This window comes from Choloepus didactylus, chromosome 3, assembly GCF_015220235.1.
Source record: "Choloepus didactylus isolate mChoDid1 chromosome 3, mChoDid1.pri, whole genome shotgun sequence".
Classification (NCBI taxonomy): Eukaryota; Metazoa; Chordata; class Mammalia; order Pilosa; family Megalonychidae; genus Choloepus; species Choloepus didactylus.
In genome coordinates, this window is record NC_051309.1 from 81,009,359 (window position 1) to 81,026,260 (window position 16,902).

The 16,902-nt window shown below is 37.6% G+C and overlaps 1 protein-coding gene and 1 pseudogene across 4 annotated transcripts in view; one reads left to right on the plus strand and one right to left on the minus strand.

Moving 5' to 3' along the window:
• Window positions 1-16,902, plus strand: part of ART3 (ADP-ribosyltransferase 3 (inactive)) — a 161,540-nt gene that overhangs the window by 53,721 nt on the left and 90,917 nt on the right. The window contains exon 1 of one of the 4 annotated variants that reach the window (XM_037830008.1): window positions 4,427-4,562. The exons of the other annotated variants lie outside the window; for them this stretch is intronic. The gene's annotated coding sequence lies outside the window, so the exon portion shown is untranslated. Of the gene's footprint in view, window positions 1-4,426; window positions 4,563-16,902 lie in introns of those variants that run through there. 4 annotated transcript variants of the gene reach the window in all.
• Window positions 11,593-12,357, minus strand: LOC119530314 (annotated as a pseudogene).

Sequence of the window (16,902 nt, forward strand, 5' to 3'; positions counted from 1 at the left end):
TTATACAATCCCAGTCTTTATCTTCTATCTTTCCTTCTGGTGTCATACATGCCCCTGGCCTTCCTCTTTAAACCATACTCACACTCTTTTTTCTTCTGAGTACTTACAATATTGTGCTACCATCACACAGTATTATGCTATCAATTTCTGGATCTGTACAATCAGTCCTGTTTTCCTGTATGTACTCCTTCAGCATCAAATGCCCAATTTCTAACCTCTTTCCATTTCCTGATAACCTGTGTTCTCAACTATAACTCTCAAATTTTGCTCATCAATATTAGTTCATGTTAGTGAGTCCATAGTACCATCCTTTTGTTTCTGGCTAATTTCACTCACATAATATGTACTGTCTACCATTTTGACTTTGGGAGTTTATATGTCATATCTTATCTTATTTTATTTTCCCTCTCTCTTTTTACTCCCAGTGATAGTCTTCATTTCCACTCTCTTCTCTAAACCTCTCTCTCTTGTCTTCCTGTCTGCCTGTAGTGCTCCCTTTATTATTCCTTGCAGGACAGGTCTCTTGTTCACAAACTCTCTCAGTGTATATTTGTCTGAAAATATTTTAAACTCTCTCTCATTTTTGAAGGATGTTTTGCCAGATATATAACTCTTGGTTGGCAGTTTTTCTCTTTCAGTATCTTAAATATATCAGGCTACTGCCTTCTTGCCTTCATGGTTTCTACTGAGAAAACTGAACATAGTCTTATCAAGCTTCCTTTGTATGTGATGGATCACTTTTCTCTTGCGTCTTTCAGAATTCTCTCTTTGTCTTTGACATTTGATAATCTGATTATTAAGTGTCTTGGAGTAGGTCTATTTGGATCTGTTCTTTTTTGAGTATGCTGTACTTCTTGGATCTGCAATTTTATGACTTCCGTAAGAGATGGGAAATTTTCAGTGATTATTTCCTCCACTATTGTTTCTGCCCACTTTCCCTTCTCTTCTCCTTGTGAGGCAACCATGACATATATTTATGTTCTTCATGTTCTCATTGAGTTCTCTGAGACCCTGCTCATATATTTTCCATTCTTTTCCCTATCTTCTTTTGTGTGTAGGATTTCAGATATCCTGTCCTCTAGTTCCTGAATCCTTTCTTCTGCCTCTTCAACTCTGCTGTTGTATGTCTCCATTGTGTTTTTCATCTCTTCTATTGTGCCTTTCAGTCCCTTAAGTTCTGCCAGTTGTTTTTTCAAACTTTGAAGTTCATCCTTATGTTTTCCCAGTGCCTTCTTTATATCCTCATCTCTTTTGCCATGTCTTCCTTCAACTTGCTGATTTGATTTTTGAATTGATTTAGCATATTTGTTTAAAGATCTTTAATTAGTTGTTTTAACTCCTGTATCTTATTTGAAGAGTAAGTTTGTTCTTTTGACTGAGCCATATCTTTGTTTTTTCCTTAGTGTGATTCGTAATTTTTTGTTGTCTAGGTATCTGGTTTCCTTGATTACCCTGATCAGATTTTCCCAGACTAGACGGGCCCATGTCTCAGGGAGAGGGTATAATCAGTATCAAGTTTCCCTGAGGATGAGACCCAGAAAGTTGTCAGACTTTCCTGTGAGGCCTCTAGATGCTGTGCTTTTCCTGTCCTGCCCAGCAGATGGCACTTGTCAGCCTGAGGCTCTCCACCAGCATAAAGAGGTGCGTTACCTTTAATTCTCAGTAGACCTATCCCTGCCACAGCTGAGAGTGTCAGAAGCCAAAGTTAAAATGTTTCTGTTTTTTTTTTCCAGGCCCTAGGTCTGAGTTCTCTAAGGGAGAGCAGCTTGAGCTGGGCCCTGCCTCCCCTTTTGTTAGGGAAGATAAGTCCTTTAAGGATTTATCTCCTATACTTCTTCCTTTGTCTACCTATCATAACTCCACTCTTGCTTGGGTGAGTGCTGACAATTGAAAATGCTGAGGCTTTCTCTAATGAGCTACTTAGAATGAGAGAAAAAAAAAAGGAAAAAAGAAGAAATCCCCTTTTCAGAGCCAGTCCCCAGCCAGTTACCAGTCAAGAATCAGAGTTGGTGCCCCTTTTCTTATGACACAGCCCTTTTCCAGTATTCTGAGCTCAGTTGACTCCAAAAGCCTCTGTTTTTATTTATTTATGTATTTTTTTCCATCAACCCTGCCTCCTCTCTGCTCAGAGAAACCTCCAGTTTCCTTTCCTGCTTGCTCTGGGTTTATCTGTGCTCATAGCTTGTATTCTGTAGTCCAGATTCATTAATTAAAACCACAGTTGGAGCTTGTTTGAACAACCTTTCCTTCCTCCTAATAGACTTTCCCACAGGGAAGTGTTCCAACCCAGCCTGCCATGCCAGTGGGGGAGGGGAACCAGCTCTGTAGTTTGGAGAGCTTTACTTACAGTTCTTATGCTGCGATCTCAGCCATTCCACCCATTCCAGACTGGTGTATGGTGTGTGTCCAGTCACAGATGTCCCCCAGCAGTTGTTCCAGACTGTTTACTTGTTGTTCCTGGCTATACGCTAGTTGTCCCAGAGTATTAACTAAATTCTACACCTTCCTATGCTGCTGTCTTGCCTGCAATCTCATTGTGATTTTGATATGCATTTCCCTAATGCTAATGATATTGAGCCTCCTCTCAATATCAAAATGGCTTATTGGCCATTTGTGCATCTTCTTTGGAGAAATGTCTATTCAAGTCCTTTGCCCATTTTAAATCAGTTGTTTGTTTTTTTGTTGTAAAGATGTATGATTTCTTTATATTTTGTGGATAATAAACCTTTATCACATATATGGTTAGCATATATGCTATTTTCTCCCATTCTGTAGGTTGCCTTTTCACTTTCATTGTAATGTTTTTTGATGTATAAACAATTTTTAATTTTGACAAAATAGTTTTTCTATTTTTTTTTTCTTCTTTTCCTTACATTTTTGGTGTCATATCTAAAAAGTCATTCCAAATCCAAAGTCACAGAAGTTTTCCCCTATGCTTTCTTTTAAGAGTTTTATGATTTTAGCTCTTATGTTGAGGTCTTTCATCTATTTTGAGTTATGCCTTCTATGTGATGTGAGGTAGGGGTCTGACTTCATCCTTGCACTTGTGGCTTCCAGTTTTTCCAGCACCATTTGTTGAAGAGGCTATTTTAATATACTTGATACCCTTGTTGAAAATCAGTTGACCATAGGTGTCTGTGGTTTCATTTCTAAGCTATCAGTTCTATTCCTTTGGTCTATATATATATTTGTATGCCAGTACCACGCCGTTTTGATTACTGTGGCTTTGTTCTAAGTTTTGATATCAGGAAATGTGAGACCTCCAACTTTGGTCTTCTTTTTCAAGGTTTTTGTCTATTATAGGCCCCTTGCAGTTCCATATGAATTTGAGGATTGGCTTTTCCATTTCTTCAAAAAAGGCTGTTGGAATTTTGATGGGTATTTTGTTGAATCTGTAGATCACTTTGGGTGGTACTGACGTCTTAACAATCTTAAGTCTTCCATATTGAATATTAAGTGTTCATGCTGCTCAAATCCAGGCTGTGTTCTGTTTCTGGAGTTGGATGGTTTTCCATTAGCCTAATTAAATTTATTGCCCAGAAGAGAGTTTCCTAGAACAGCTAAGGTATAGGTGAGATAATAATTTATAAGCTCTTTTGTTTCCTTGGAAATTAGTTCATTAAGAGTTGAATCTTCCCTTCCTTGTCTGAAAGGAAAACATTTTTCTACCTTTCTTAAAGAGGAGTTGTCAAATAACAGTCATTATTTGATTTTTTAATCAGGTAAAAGCAGTGTTTGTAAATGTTTGTTTTATCAAGAACTATATTTACTTGCCTTTGGAATGTTTCTTTTTGCCAGCTCATGAAGAGGGGTTCCAAGTCTGCTGCCATGCTAACTTTGATATAGTGTACTTAATAAGTGTCAAAGAGAAATTGCTTTATATGTTTTCATAGTAATAATTTAGAAGGATAAAAGAATATGTTTTTGAAACTAATTACTTTCTTTTAGAATTATAAGTAAAAGTAAAAAACTTAGTATGTTAAAATTTAGAACCCAGAAGAGGAAGCAGTCAGGTTCTGTTACGTCATTACATAGTCTAACCTTCTTTTCCATGTCATCTACATTCCACACAGAATATTTGCTGCTATTTGCATGTATTGAGCTAGGAGCAGTGGGTTGTGCACAATAGCTTCAATATCACTATAAACTTAAGAGAAATTGTTTTTCTCACAACAAAAGAAGCTCTGTGTCTGGCTTTCTGTTGGCTGCTTGGAAAATGACTGCAATTGACAACTGCGAGGTCACTGTGGATGTTCATGTTAATTTTCCTCATTGGAAAACAACATGTCTGTTGTTAAGGCATAGAAACATATGAGAGAGTAGCAATGAGCAACTTTTCAAACAACTAACTGGAGGAAGCTTGATTCAATAAGAAGGAAAATTGTGCAATAGCTTCATTTACCATTATTGTTTTTGCTACTCAGAGAAGCTGGAGGGAAGGGGAAAATAGATTTGTCTAGTATCATATCAGGCTTTTTGTAAAGAGAATATTATTGCATAAGAGAATCTAATCTGGAGAGATGAATCCAGCATGTGAATGTTAGAGAAGCTGTATTTGCAAGGTATGAAGCTGCATTGGATTTACTTGTATCTTTTTTTTTCTTGCAGAGTGTAAGTAAATCGGCCATTTATAAGGAACATTTCAGTATACATGGTTTGCCCTTTTGAATTAAGGGTTAACTAAAGTAATGTTTTAAATAGGAGATATGGTGAGTAAATAAGAAAGAGGAGTAGGACAGTTTTTGTTGGCTGATAGTAATAATGATGCTGTTGTTTTCTCAGTATTTTATATACGTTATCTTATTACTTGTATGGCTTTCTTTTGGATTCAAAACAAAAACATCTTTTCAATATTTATATAGGCTAGGTATTAATTTTATTGTGTGCATTATGCTGAAGGCTGTTTTTCTTTCTAATAAAAAGCCAACAGAATATTCTGATCATTTTCCTATGTCTAAGATTTTCCTGAGTTCCTGATTACATCTTAGAGGCATCCACAACCTAGTTGGTTTTCTGTTTTTCACTTCCTTATCCTTATTTTTACCGTATGGGATGGTGAGCAGTTGGACTTGTGGTCAGAGAAATGTGGCTAACAGGATAGGTGAAGGGGACGATAATAATAGCCATCATTTCTTGAGTGCTTACCAGGTGCCAGGCATTGTACAGAGTATCTTCCTAGTCCTCATAATAATTCTGTAAGTAAGGGCACTGTTACTGTCTTTTGAAAGAAGAAAAGGAGACTTACAGAGATCATGTAACTCTCACCAAAATTCTTTAACCTATTTAGTAAAGTGGCAGAGTTGTGGGAAAGCAGCAGTGAAAAGCACACTTGACTTCCCTTCTTTTGTGATAAAACAGGGAAGTGAAATGCAGCTTCAAAGTTCTGACTTATATAACTCTCAGACCCAGGCCTCTCTGGAAAATAGAAAATGTAAAAGAAGGTTACCTGTGAAATAATTTTGGGTAAACAGAATCTGTGGGTCCTGGTGAGAAGGCTATTAAGGAAGCTTAAGAAAGTTTAGAGCCCAATTTAATTTATGTTTCATTGAATGCCAGGAGAATGGTTATTGTGAGACTTTTAAAACTTGCCCTTTATAAGTAACATTTGTTGTCTACTTACCCATCACGACTAGTGGTTATAACCATTAGGAAGCCTCAAAACAACTGATTCTTAGTCCAGGAACAGGAGAAAAGGGGAGAAGTCTGTTTTTTTCGTACAGTTAGCTCGGGCAGACAAACTCTGATCTGTGCAGTAGGTATCAGCAGGTCAGTCCCTTTCTGTGGGAATTTATACCAGATGAATGCCTTGTGTCCTTCCAGAGGAAACAGGAAAGGATAGAGAAGAAAGCAGGGAAACTGCATTAGGACTTTGGTAATAATACTGTTCCCTCATTCCCATCCCTCCATTCTACTATGCTTCCCCTTTAATCTAGTCCACATTCTAGATTCATGGAATTCCAGTAGCTCTAGTTGTTCCTTCTCTCCCCATCCCAGACCCCTTTATTTCCAGAGCTCTTATTTTGGAGGGATGCCAGGGATCAGCCCAGCTGGTAGATGGAGTTCCATAACAGTGAGACTATTGGAGGAAAACTTTTACCTATTCCTGTGGGGACTTTCCAAAATCCGAAGAATATGCAGAGCCCATTGTTGAGTCTGGAGAACCAAAGGGGCATGTGAACTTATTGCCAAAACCAAGGCCTCCATAAATAGGCCTCAAAAGCAGAAATCCAAGGGTTAGAGAAAGAGAGTAGAGTAGCAGGTTTGGAGTAAGGAGAAGCCCCACCTGGAAATTGCCAAGAACAAGCATTATTGTTTAACAGCAGCAGAGTAATTGGGGGTTGGATGTGTTTAAAGAGATCGGGAAAGAGGCAAAGTTCCTGTGGCTCATCATGTTGAGAAGAGAGTGAGTAAGAGAAAAGGATATATTCCTGACATTTCCAATTAAGATCCAGGATACATTATTCCCTAGAAAAATATTAGGTTAGTTAGGTCTAGGATAGCCCAATAAAATAGATTTACATCATAATGAACTTGAAATATAGAATCTATCATGAAAAACATTATTTTGGTGGAAAACAATGGATTCTCAAGTGATTTGTTCAATGAGGTTCCATTTATAAGTGGGGAGCCACCTGTAAATTAGAATTATGGGGTATGTACTTGGAAGATCTGAGAGCAGAGACAGGAATGGACATTTGCCCATTGATGTTTATGGAGGCAGTATTCATGATTTGCAGTGGGTGGAGGTGGCCTAAGGGTACACTGACTGAGGAACAGAATGGTGAACTGTGGTGTGTACATGCAACGGAATATTGAGCAACTACGAGAAGGAGTGAAGTTGTGAGACAAGCAAGGAGGTGAATGGATCCTATAGACAGCATTTTGAGTGAAGTACGCCAGAAACAAAGGCAAACACTATAATGCCTCACCGATATGGACTTAACTACCATGTGTAAACTCAGAATTGAATCTTAGAGCACAGCCTAACAGGGAAATGGTTATTGTAATGGTCCCTAGATTGTAAGCTCTTGCAGCAGTCAAATCTATTTCTGAATTGTAATAGCTATCTTCAAACTCTGAGATGTTGATCCCTTGGTGTATAACCTGACTGGTCTCTGGAACATTGGGTATCTGTGTGACACCTGAAACTCAGAGCTAGAACTTGGCAGATATGAAAGTCAGTATTAACGCATACAGCAAACTTAAAAAAAAAAAAAAAAAAAGCTTAAAAAGAACCCAGACTTCAGTTAGAGATATGAATGAAGCAAATCTGGTTAAGACAAGAGCAAATCAGGCCAAAGGGTAAAGGTTGAAACTGACTGTGTGTTAAAACTTTAACTTCCATGTGAGACCAAGGGAAGGAATGTTTATTTGGTGTACGATCTATATTTTCTAAACAGTATAGCTTCTACAATCAGTTTGTTCAAACACCACAATTACATGGAACTTTGAATAGGAAGTGAGATATGGTAGGTCTGTATAGGTTAGAGTGAAATAGCAACACTTCCCAAAGTAATTTGGGTGGAGAAAAAGTGTATATATTCAGGGCCCCCTGAGGAGCTGGGGGAGGATGCAGAGGTGTTGGGCTTCCTCACCTGGTTTGTTGCTGATGTTCTCACAAACATTGGGGACTGACGGCTTGACATGCTGAGCCCTCTTTTTTGGGGCTTGCTCCTATGAAGCTTGTTACTGCAAAGGAGAGGCTGAACATGCTTATAATTGTGACTGACAGTCTCCCCCTGAGTGCCTCTTTGTTGCTCAGATGTGGCCCTCTCTCTCTAACTGAGCCACCTTGGCAGGTGATCTCACTACCCTCCCCACTATGTGGGAACTGACTCCCAGGGGTGTAAATCTCCCTGGCAACGCAGGATATGACTCGCAGGGATGAATCTGGACCCGGCATTGTGGAATTGAGAACATCTAAATGTAATATGGTTCTGGATGGGATCCTGGAAAGAAGACATTAGTGGAAAAATTGGTGAAACTCAAATAAGAACTGTAATTTAATTAACAATATTGTGCCAATTTTCATTTTCTATCTTGATAATTGTACTGAAGTTATGTAAGATGTTAACATTGGGGAAAGGGAATGAGGCAGATTCGGATGGATACTCTTTTTACTATTTTTGCAGTTTTCTGTAAGTTTAAAATTCAGAATAAAAAGTTTAAAAATAACAGTTATATTTAATACTTAAATAGGGCCTACCATGTTCTAGACTCTGCATCTATTAATTGTTTTATTCTTCTCAGTCACCCTGTAAGGGCAACTCTTATTACTCCCATTTGATAGAGGAGGAAACTGGCATACAGTGTCACATAGCTATAACTAGAAAGTGGCTGAGATGGGATTTGAACTCAGGCATTCTAGATTTAGAGGTCCATTACACCCTACTGCCTCTAAGTGTGCTGTATGTACACATTGTTTAAAAACAATCCAGACATACCAAAATCAGGGCTACTCTTTCATGAGGCAATCTCAGTCACTAGTTTTGTTTGTTTTTGTTTTATATCCTTCAGAAAATAATTTACTCATGGACATTGACAGCAGCCTACTTTGTTTTTTTTATCTGTGCTATTCAAAGCATATCCTGTTCTCTAGTAAAAATCTTTTCATGGCATGCTGAATATTGTAGATAGCAACTGCATTGGAAACTAGGGAATCCTGTCTTAGTTGGTTGGGCAAGAAGCCTTTATTGAATAAAGCACTAATTTCTCATAACTACTAGGTTCAGCCTGTACTTAAAGATTAAGTGGAATCAAATTTCCCTTTAAATTTACCAGAAAGTTCTGCTGTTACTCTCTGGGGTGCTTTGATTAGTATGAATGCCCTTTTCATCTATATCTCATATTGGGATTACCTATTCATTTGTTTAAAAAAACTTAGTAGCTATTGTAGCAATGGCTTTGTTTGTGCTCTTTAAAATGAAAAAAGATTATGATGTTGATTATTGCAAACCTTTGGAAGTCTGAATGAATTACTTGAGCCTGGTTAATAGTCAATGTAGAGACTGAAACTGAGCTTCCTTTAAGCCGTCAGAGGTAGATACACGTTCCACATGGTAGAAGTTGCTCTGAAGGAAGACTCTCTGTATTTGAATCAGATAAAAAATGGATAAAATGCATAAATTAACAGTTACTGACTCAGTAAGCTTCAAAATGGTAGGAATTAGTCATTGCCAAGTCATATGAGAAATTCATTTCTGTCTTTCTGTTTTCTTGGGATGAGGGGGAAAAGGAAGAAAGAAAGAAAAAAGAACTTATTATTTAAAAGGTGAGAAAAGAAATAAATTTTCCTACCTATTTATACACACACACAAATACAGCAAGCATGTAGTCTTTGCTGCAAGAGCAATTTTATGTGTATTCTCCTTTCTATGGTTAAGGACATTTTTTCTATGCATTGGATTAAAATTTGAAAATACTGATTTTTTTTTCCTGTTACCTTTGGATTCATGGTGCAGGGAAAGAATCTAATAGTAGATACTTGCTTTGAAAGGTACAAAGGTCAAAGTTCTGTTAGTTTTCTTACTGTTTTCCTTTCATTTCCATTTACTTTTTCTCAATCTTTGTTTACAGCCCTGATCCTTTTCTCCCCCTTTCTTCATTTTTACTGTTTTTTTAGACCCAAATATCACCTTTATTAATAAAGAGACAACATGTGAAGAGCCCTTTACTTTTTATTGACTATAATTTAGAATTTAATTTTTAAAAATATCTGTAAGATTTATTTTTAAAAAGTTAATTTTAAAATTTGAGTTGACCCTTTGTGTTTCTATAACTAAAAAAACAGATTTTTTTTTTTTTTTTGCTTGTAAGTGTTCTTGATTGATTTACCCCCTGGTAGGTACCTCAAATGAAAAAGAAATTTCCTTTGCCTGCCATTCAGTACTCTCATTATATATTCAGGAAATTCCAAATTGTGTTGACAGCTTAAGTCAACTACCAAGTGACTTTGACTATTTAGAGAAATGAATTAGTAAAGTTTAGTAGCATTCAGGGGAGGGGAGTTTACTTAAGAGAAAAAAAAAAAAACAAGCAGACTACATAAATAGGGGTTAGAGAACTACCAAGTTTGTACATGTCTGACAAATAGAGATGAGGGATACAGACTATGAGTTAGATGTGTAGTATTAACACTTATAAAATTAGCAAAAGAAGTGTTGGTGGGGTCATGTTCAAGAAGTCTATTAGTGAGTTATAGCTTAGGAAATCAGAGCCTACTTTCTTAAAGAAGTAAAAATGGTGATGGTGATTGTTAAACTTAGGGGGACCTCCAGGGCATGAACCTTGTCTAATTTATCTTTGATCTTCTCCTATTTGCTTTGCATAAGGTGAAGTCTTAATAAATATATTAACATTGTTCCTGACCTATAAAATCTAGTTAATGTGTAAGATAACCTAAAGTTCAAGCCCAATAGTACTGTAGAATCTAACTTTGTATAATAATAACATCTTTCAGAATTGTTGGGAGCAAAGCAACCCTCATGCATATACTGAGAGCATGTACCTCTGGCCCAGTCTGTTGGCACTCTGAGGGACTGAATCAGGACAGTTGTGCAGGCTCACTGTCCCAGAAATTGCAGCTTATAGAGCTTTCCTATAGAATGCAGTGGGAGAGCAGTCAAGTCATGGCTGCCTAGAGCAAGAGGTTGCTGGCTTTAGGGCATACAGTGCAGTGTCTAGGACCATGAAGAAACTGTTTCTTAAGGAAGACGGTACATTCGTATCTGAGTAAACACGGGAATTCCTCGGGCCACATGCTCAAGCCCAAGACAAGGCACATGTGAAGAAAGGATCCTCGAGCTGTTCTCTTAATTCATATGGATAAGCTCTGAAGAAGAGCACTTACTTGTTCAGGTCAATCTGCAAAGACTGAGAAAGATATTTTCTTTCTTTTTTAAAGAAGAAGAAAGTGTTTTTATTAATCACAACATGAAATTGACTTGACATCCTATTAGAATTGAACAAGGATAAATAATGCTGTTTTAAAATTTAAGTTTTTCCTATCCTTTTAAGAGGAAAATATTACATGTTAGAACTCTTATTGACCTTAAAGACTGATTTCATTAAAACCATTTTGGTTATTTTAAAAAATAAATGGCAATTGACATGTATCTTAAAACTGTGCTAAGTAATTAGAAAGGCAACTATAAAAATCTGTAGTGATAACAGCTGGTAGGATTAGGACTGTTTTGCTAGACATTAACAAATTAAACAGGGCAATGAGTTATTTTTAGGAATAATTCTTTGAATTTTTAAAACAAGGCTTTTGAATAACTTCCCAAAACTAGCTTTCTATTTTGGTACATGACCTGATAAATATAACACATTTAATCTGTATTTTGATCCGTATTTTAGTAATTTATTTTATTGACTACACTTAATAAGGGTTAGAGTTGTGATTTCAAACAATTCAGTATCTACATATACAATTTAAATACATTTTAAAATAAGCTTCGCTTTCACTGAACTGGTGTTTTTTTTTTCACTTATGTGCCTGTGGAAGGTAATTTGAGCATGCACATACATACACTTGCATATATGTGTGTATATATGTGCACTTTTTAAGTTTCCTTGACCATTGGAGTAAAACTAGACTATAGGAACAACTCTGTGAGGAACAGTATGAGCAGTGAGAAACCCTTTTCCAGTTGAGGAAGGCAGGTACAGTTCACTGAAGGATGTGATGAGACGGTAGTAAGTCTTTTCATCATCTGTTAATCCGGCGTTGCCAGGTCTCACCACTACAACTACATGCATGTCCGCTTCTTCTGCAACACTGGCCTTTAGAGTAACATCTGTCAGAAACAGGATGTTATTGGTTGAGCATCTAATGCTGCTTGCAATCTTTCAGTAACTGTCTCCACTTTATGTTCTATCTTGATATCAAAGTGAACATCAACAAGGTCAAGAATATCTCCCTCTGTAGAATACCCAAATAATAGTTTCTATGGCTCTACACTCCCTGAAGAATAGATATACACCTTCTCTCCAGCCTCTCTCCATTTCTTGACTCCTGGAACCACATCTTCAAAGAACTCTGCTTTCATGCACCCAGCTGTGAATGCCACCTTCCACATGCGGCCCTGAAGCTACTTCAACTCCGTGGTCTTTCATGCCAGCACATGTTATCTACCACAGCTTGGATCAAAGATCCTACAGGGATTGGAAGAGCCCCATCCAGATGGGAATCCCCTTCAGTCTGTTTCCTCAAAAGATTGATGTCCTGCTGGTACTCCTCTTCTTCCCAGAGTGTCTGCAGATACTCTTTAACATTTTCTTTGATGTAAGGAAGTTAAAATGTCCAATATCTAACAGGATCACAGTAATTTCAGCAGGTACCAAAAGCATGACCATTTCCCTGCTGATGCTACTACAGAATAGCCTACTGGTAAGGAGGGTGAAGGGTGGTAGAGGGCGGTGGTGGCAGCAGCTGATGTCTCAGAACTGTCTTGAGTTTCTGACAGCCCAGCAAGAACCTCAGAGCTGTCAGCTTGCATGTGGAGAAGAGACCACCTCCATGAACCTGGAAGTGGAGAAAGAGGCTACACAGGGTCTCCCAACCCAAGCAGTGTTTTCTTTTTTTTCCTTCTCTCACTCTCATTTTTTTGTTAATGCCTGGAATTCATGGAAAGCTCTGTCATAACGCTAGCTTGATATAAGCTTAAGGAACAGATGCATCAGAGTCTAAATTCCAGCAATAACATCAAAATATAAAGATGTTCAGGCATCAGCAAAAGATTACAAAACATACAAAGAAACAGGAATTGATGGCGCAGGCAAAGGAGAATATTAAAGCATTAGAAACATTAACAAGGAGAACCAGACCTGGGACATACCAGACAAAGAGTTTTAAAAAATGGTCTTAAGTATGTGCAGAGAGCTAAAGGAAAACATGAACAAAAATAAAAGGAAATTGGGAAAATTGTAGATGAACACAGACAAAATATCAATAAAGAAATGGAAATTATGAAAAAGAACCAAACAGCTGAAGACCACAATAACAGAAATTAAAAATTCCCTAGAGAGGTTAAAACAGCAGGTTGGAGCTGGCAGAAGAAAGAATTGGTGAACTTGTAGATAAGACAATTGAAATCATCTGGTTAGAGGAGCAGAAAGAGGAAATAAGAAAAGTGAACAGAGCCTAAGGAATCCATGGGACACCATCATGCTTGCCAATATGCATGTTTTGGGACTTCAAGAAAGAGAAAAAGAGAGAAAGAGGCAGAGAGAATAGTCAAAGAAATAATGGCTGCAACTTCCCCGATTTAATGAGAAACATGAAAATACACATCTAATATGCTCAGTGATCTCCAAACCGGATAAACCCAAATTGACTTGTACCACAACATATTATGATCAAAATGTTGAATGCCAGAGATAAGGACAGAGTTCTAGGGGCTTCAAGAGAGAAGCAATGTGTCATGTACAGGGGACCCTCAATAAGATTGGGTGCTGATTTCTCGTTGGAAACCACGGAGGCAAGAAGGCAGTGGGATGACATATTGCTGAAAGCAAAAAATTGCCAACCAAGAATTCTGTTTGGCAAAGCTGTCTTTCAGGAGTGAGGGAGAGATTGTCTCATCCTTTATAGACAAAGGCTGAGGGAGTTTGTTGCTACTGGACTAGCCCTACAAGAGATGCTAAAGAGAATTCTGTAGGTTAAAGGTAAAGGACTGTAGACAGTGGATGGAAGCTGCATGAACAGTTAAGGATTTCCAGTGGGGGTAACAACATGGATAAATATGGACTCCAGTATGTTGTTATTTTTGGTTTGTAGCTTCACTTTTTACTTCCTACAGGATCTAAAAGGCAGATGTATAGAATACAGTCATACATGGTTCTGAACTCATAGTGTATAAACATGTATTTTGTGACCAGAACTACATAATAAACATGTAGTTTGTGATAGGAACTGCATGGAATAGGGTGGGGGGGGGGGGAGATGGAGGGGTGTAAGAACATAGTTTGTGTTTACTACTGAAGTTGGGCTGGTAACAAAGCGAGCTAGATTGTAGTAGATTTAGGTTGTTAAATTCAAGCCCCATGGTAACTACAAAGAAAATATTGGAGGATATGCAAGCTCATAGAGGCAGAAAGTAGAGTACAAGTTGCCAGGGGCAGGATGTAGGGGAATGGGAAGTTAATGCATAATGGGTGTAGGGTTTCTGTTTGGGGAGATAGGGAAGTTTTGGTAATGGGAGGTGGTAAGGGTACTGTAACAGTGTGAATATGATTAATCCCACTGAATGATATGCTTGGGAGTGGTTGAGATTGTAAAGTTTTTGTTGTATATGTTCCCACAATTTAAAAAAAAAAAAAAGGAAAGAGCAACTAAAGAGACAATGACAATTAAATGCACTATATATGATCCTGGATAGGATCTAGTAAGGAAGAAAAAGGTTCAGAGAAGATATTGGGGCATATGAAAAAATAGGAATGTAGACTGTAAGTTTTTTTCAATGTTTAATTTATTGAGCTTGATAACTGCACTTAAGGTGGTTATATAAGTGAATTACCTTGTTCTTAGACAATGTATATGGCAGTATTGTGTTCAAGGAGCATGATGTATATGACCTATCCTCAAGTGTTCAGAAAACAGGATGATTAACAGATAAGTGGATAGGTAGATACAATATGATAGATGACTAGAGAGAATTATATAACAAATGTGGCAAAATAGGTAAAACTGGTGTAAATCTGGTGGGATAGGTATATATTGCTGTTCTCTGTATGACGTTTGTATTATGTTTGTAACTTTGCCTGTAAGTTTGAAAGTATTTCAAAATAATTTTTTTAAAAAAATGGTAGTAAGTTTATCCTGAATTATCCGGGTGGAGCAATGTAATCACATAAGCACTTAAAAATAGAAGAGGGAGGCAGAGCAGTCAGAGAAATGTGTCAGAAGAGGCAGGATGAATTCAAGTATGAGAGGGTTTTCACTTGCTGTTGCTGGCTTGGAAACTGGTGGCTATAAACCAAGGAAGTGTGTGGGTGGCATCTAGAATCTGGAACTGACCTGAAGCTGACAGCCAACAATGAAACAAGGATCTCAGTCCCACATCCTCAAGGAACTGAATTCTGCTAACAACCTGAATGAGCAATGAAATGGATTCTTTCCTAGAGCCTCTAGAAAGGAACTCAGGCCTGCTGACACCTCGATTTTAGCCCGAGGAGACCTGTGTCAGACTTCTAACCTAGGTACTTCTAAGATAATAAATTTGTGTCACATTTAAGTTACTAAGTTTGTGATAATTTGTTACAGCAACACAAGAATACTAATACAGCTAATAACTCTCACGTTTGAATACCATCTCAGATCTCTCCCTGAACCATAAATTCAGTTGCTTACTTGGATAGCTTTTCTCTTTGATATCCCACAGGGACCTCAAACTCACTGCATTGAAAAACAAAACTTCTCTTTTCCCTAAAACCTGCTGGCTCTTGCTTATCTTAATTGGTGTTGCTCCTCCCTGTTCAGATGCCTTAGCCAGAAATCTGGTAATCAGCTTAAACTCCTTCCTTTCTCTTATGCTGTTCCTCTGTACATCCCTACCTCACTTAATTTGCTACTAAGTCTTTTTGATTCTAGGTCCATTACTCTGCTTTAGGTCAGGCCCCCACCACTTCTCACGTGGATTTCTCAGATAATCTCCCAACACATCTCTCTGCCTCTAGTTAAAATGTGCTAACTTACCCTTCTGTTTTATCAGAGTGACCTTTCTGAAATCCCAATATCTAAGCATGTCCCCAGCTTTTTTCTCCCTAGCCTTGAATTTCTCTGCTCCTTAACACATATCATGCTGTGCAGCTATCCTGAACTTCTGACATTTTCTTTAATATGTGCTACGCTTTTATGCCATCAGTGCCGTTGTACATACTTTTACATCTGTTTGGAGTGCCCTCTTTTTTCTCTTTTCGCTGTTTCTTCCTCAGTCTTCACCTGAATTGTTACTCCCTTCCAACACCTCGCCTTATCCCAGGCTGAGGTAGGTGCCGTCCTTCGTGGACCCAAGTGCCCCCTTTAATTTTCTGACATAGCACTTACCTCACAGTATTATCATTTCTTATTTGTATGTTTAGCCTCTGCCTATAATCTCTTAAGTTCCTTGAGGACAGGGAACTGTTTTTTTTGTTGTTGTTGTTGTTGCTGGGTTTTTGTTTTTTTTTTTCATTTTATGTCCCTTACACCTGTTAATAGTGTGTGACATTTAGTAGGGGCTCAGTAAATGTTGGTTTGAAGAGTGAATGAGAAATATGCCAAAGAATAAGGATCGTGAGCCACAGAGGTGGGTTCCACACGAATTTTTAGTTTCTTTCCCTGGATATCTTAAGGACAATAGTATATAGAAATGTTTCTGGGATAAATTAAGGATACCCTCTAGTGATTTTTATGTGAAAACTAATGAGAGCATTTGAATTTGCTATTTGGGGTAGGAATAGACAGAAGTTCACCAAAGAGTTACTTCAGAAGAGAGAATGCCTTTATGGGTGGTGAGACACATGTAAGAAAGATACCAGACCTACTTGTGTAACCATCCACTTCTCTCATCTACAAATGGGATAACCCCTTTTAGTTTTGCTTCACTTTTTAAAAAAGCTAAGATTTCCTGTTCTAGAAGGGAGTAAGATTAGATTAAAAAGCAGTAAGTTACCTTCAGTTTTCTTTTAAGTCTGAATTATGCTCCAACAACAGTTGCTTTTTGGGGGTTTCCAACCTTGGGAAAAGAGTTATAACTAAACTTAAAAAAAAAAACTTTAAAAACTTAAAAAACTTAAACTTAAAAAAAATAATTTTTTTCTGTTCTTCATGTTATACAAACTGTTCACCTTTTAAATAGTACTGCTTCCATGTATTTAAAAAGGAAATGCATGGGACTAAAAGCAAAAATTATTATTCTT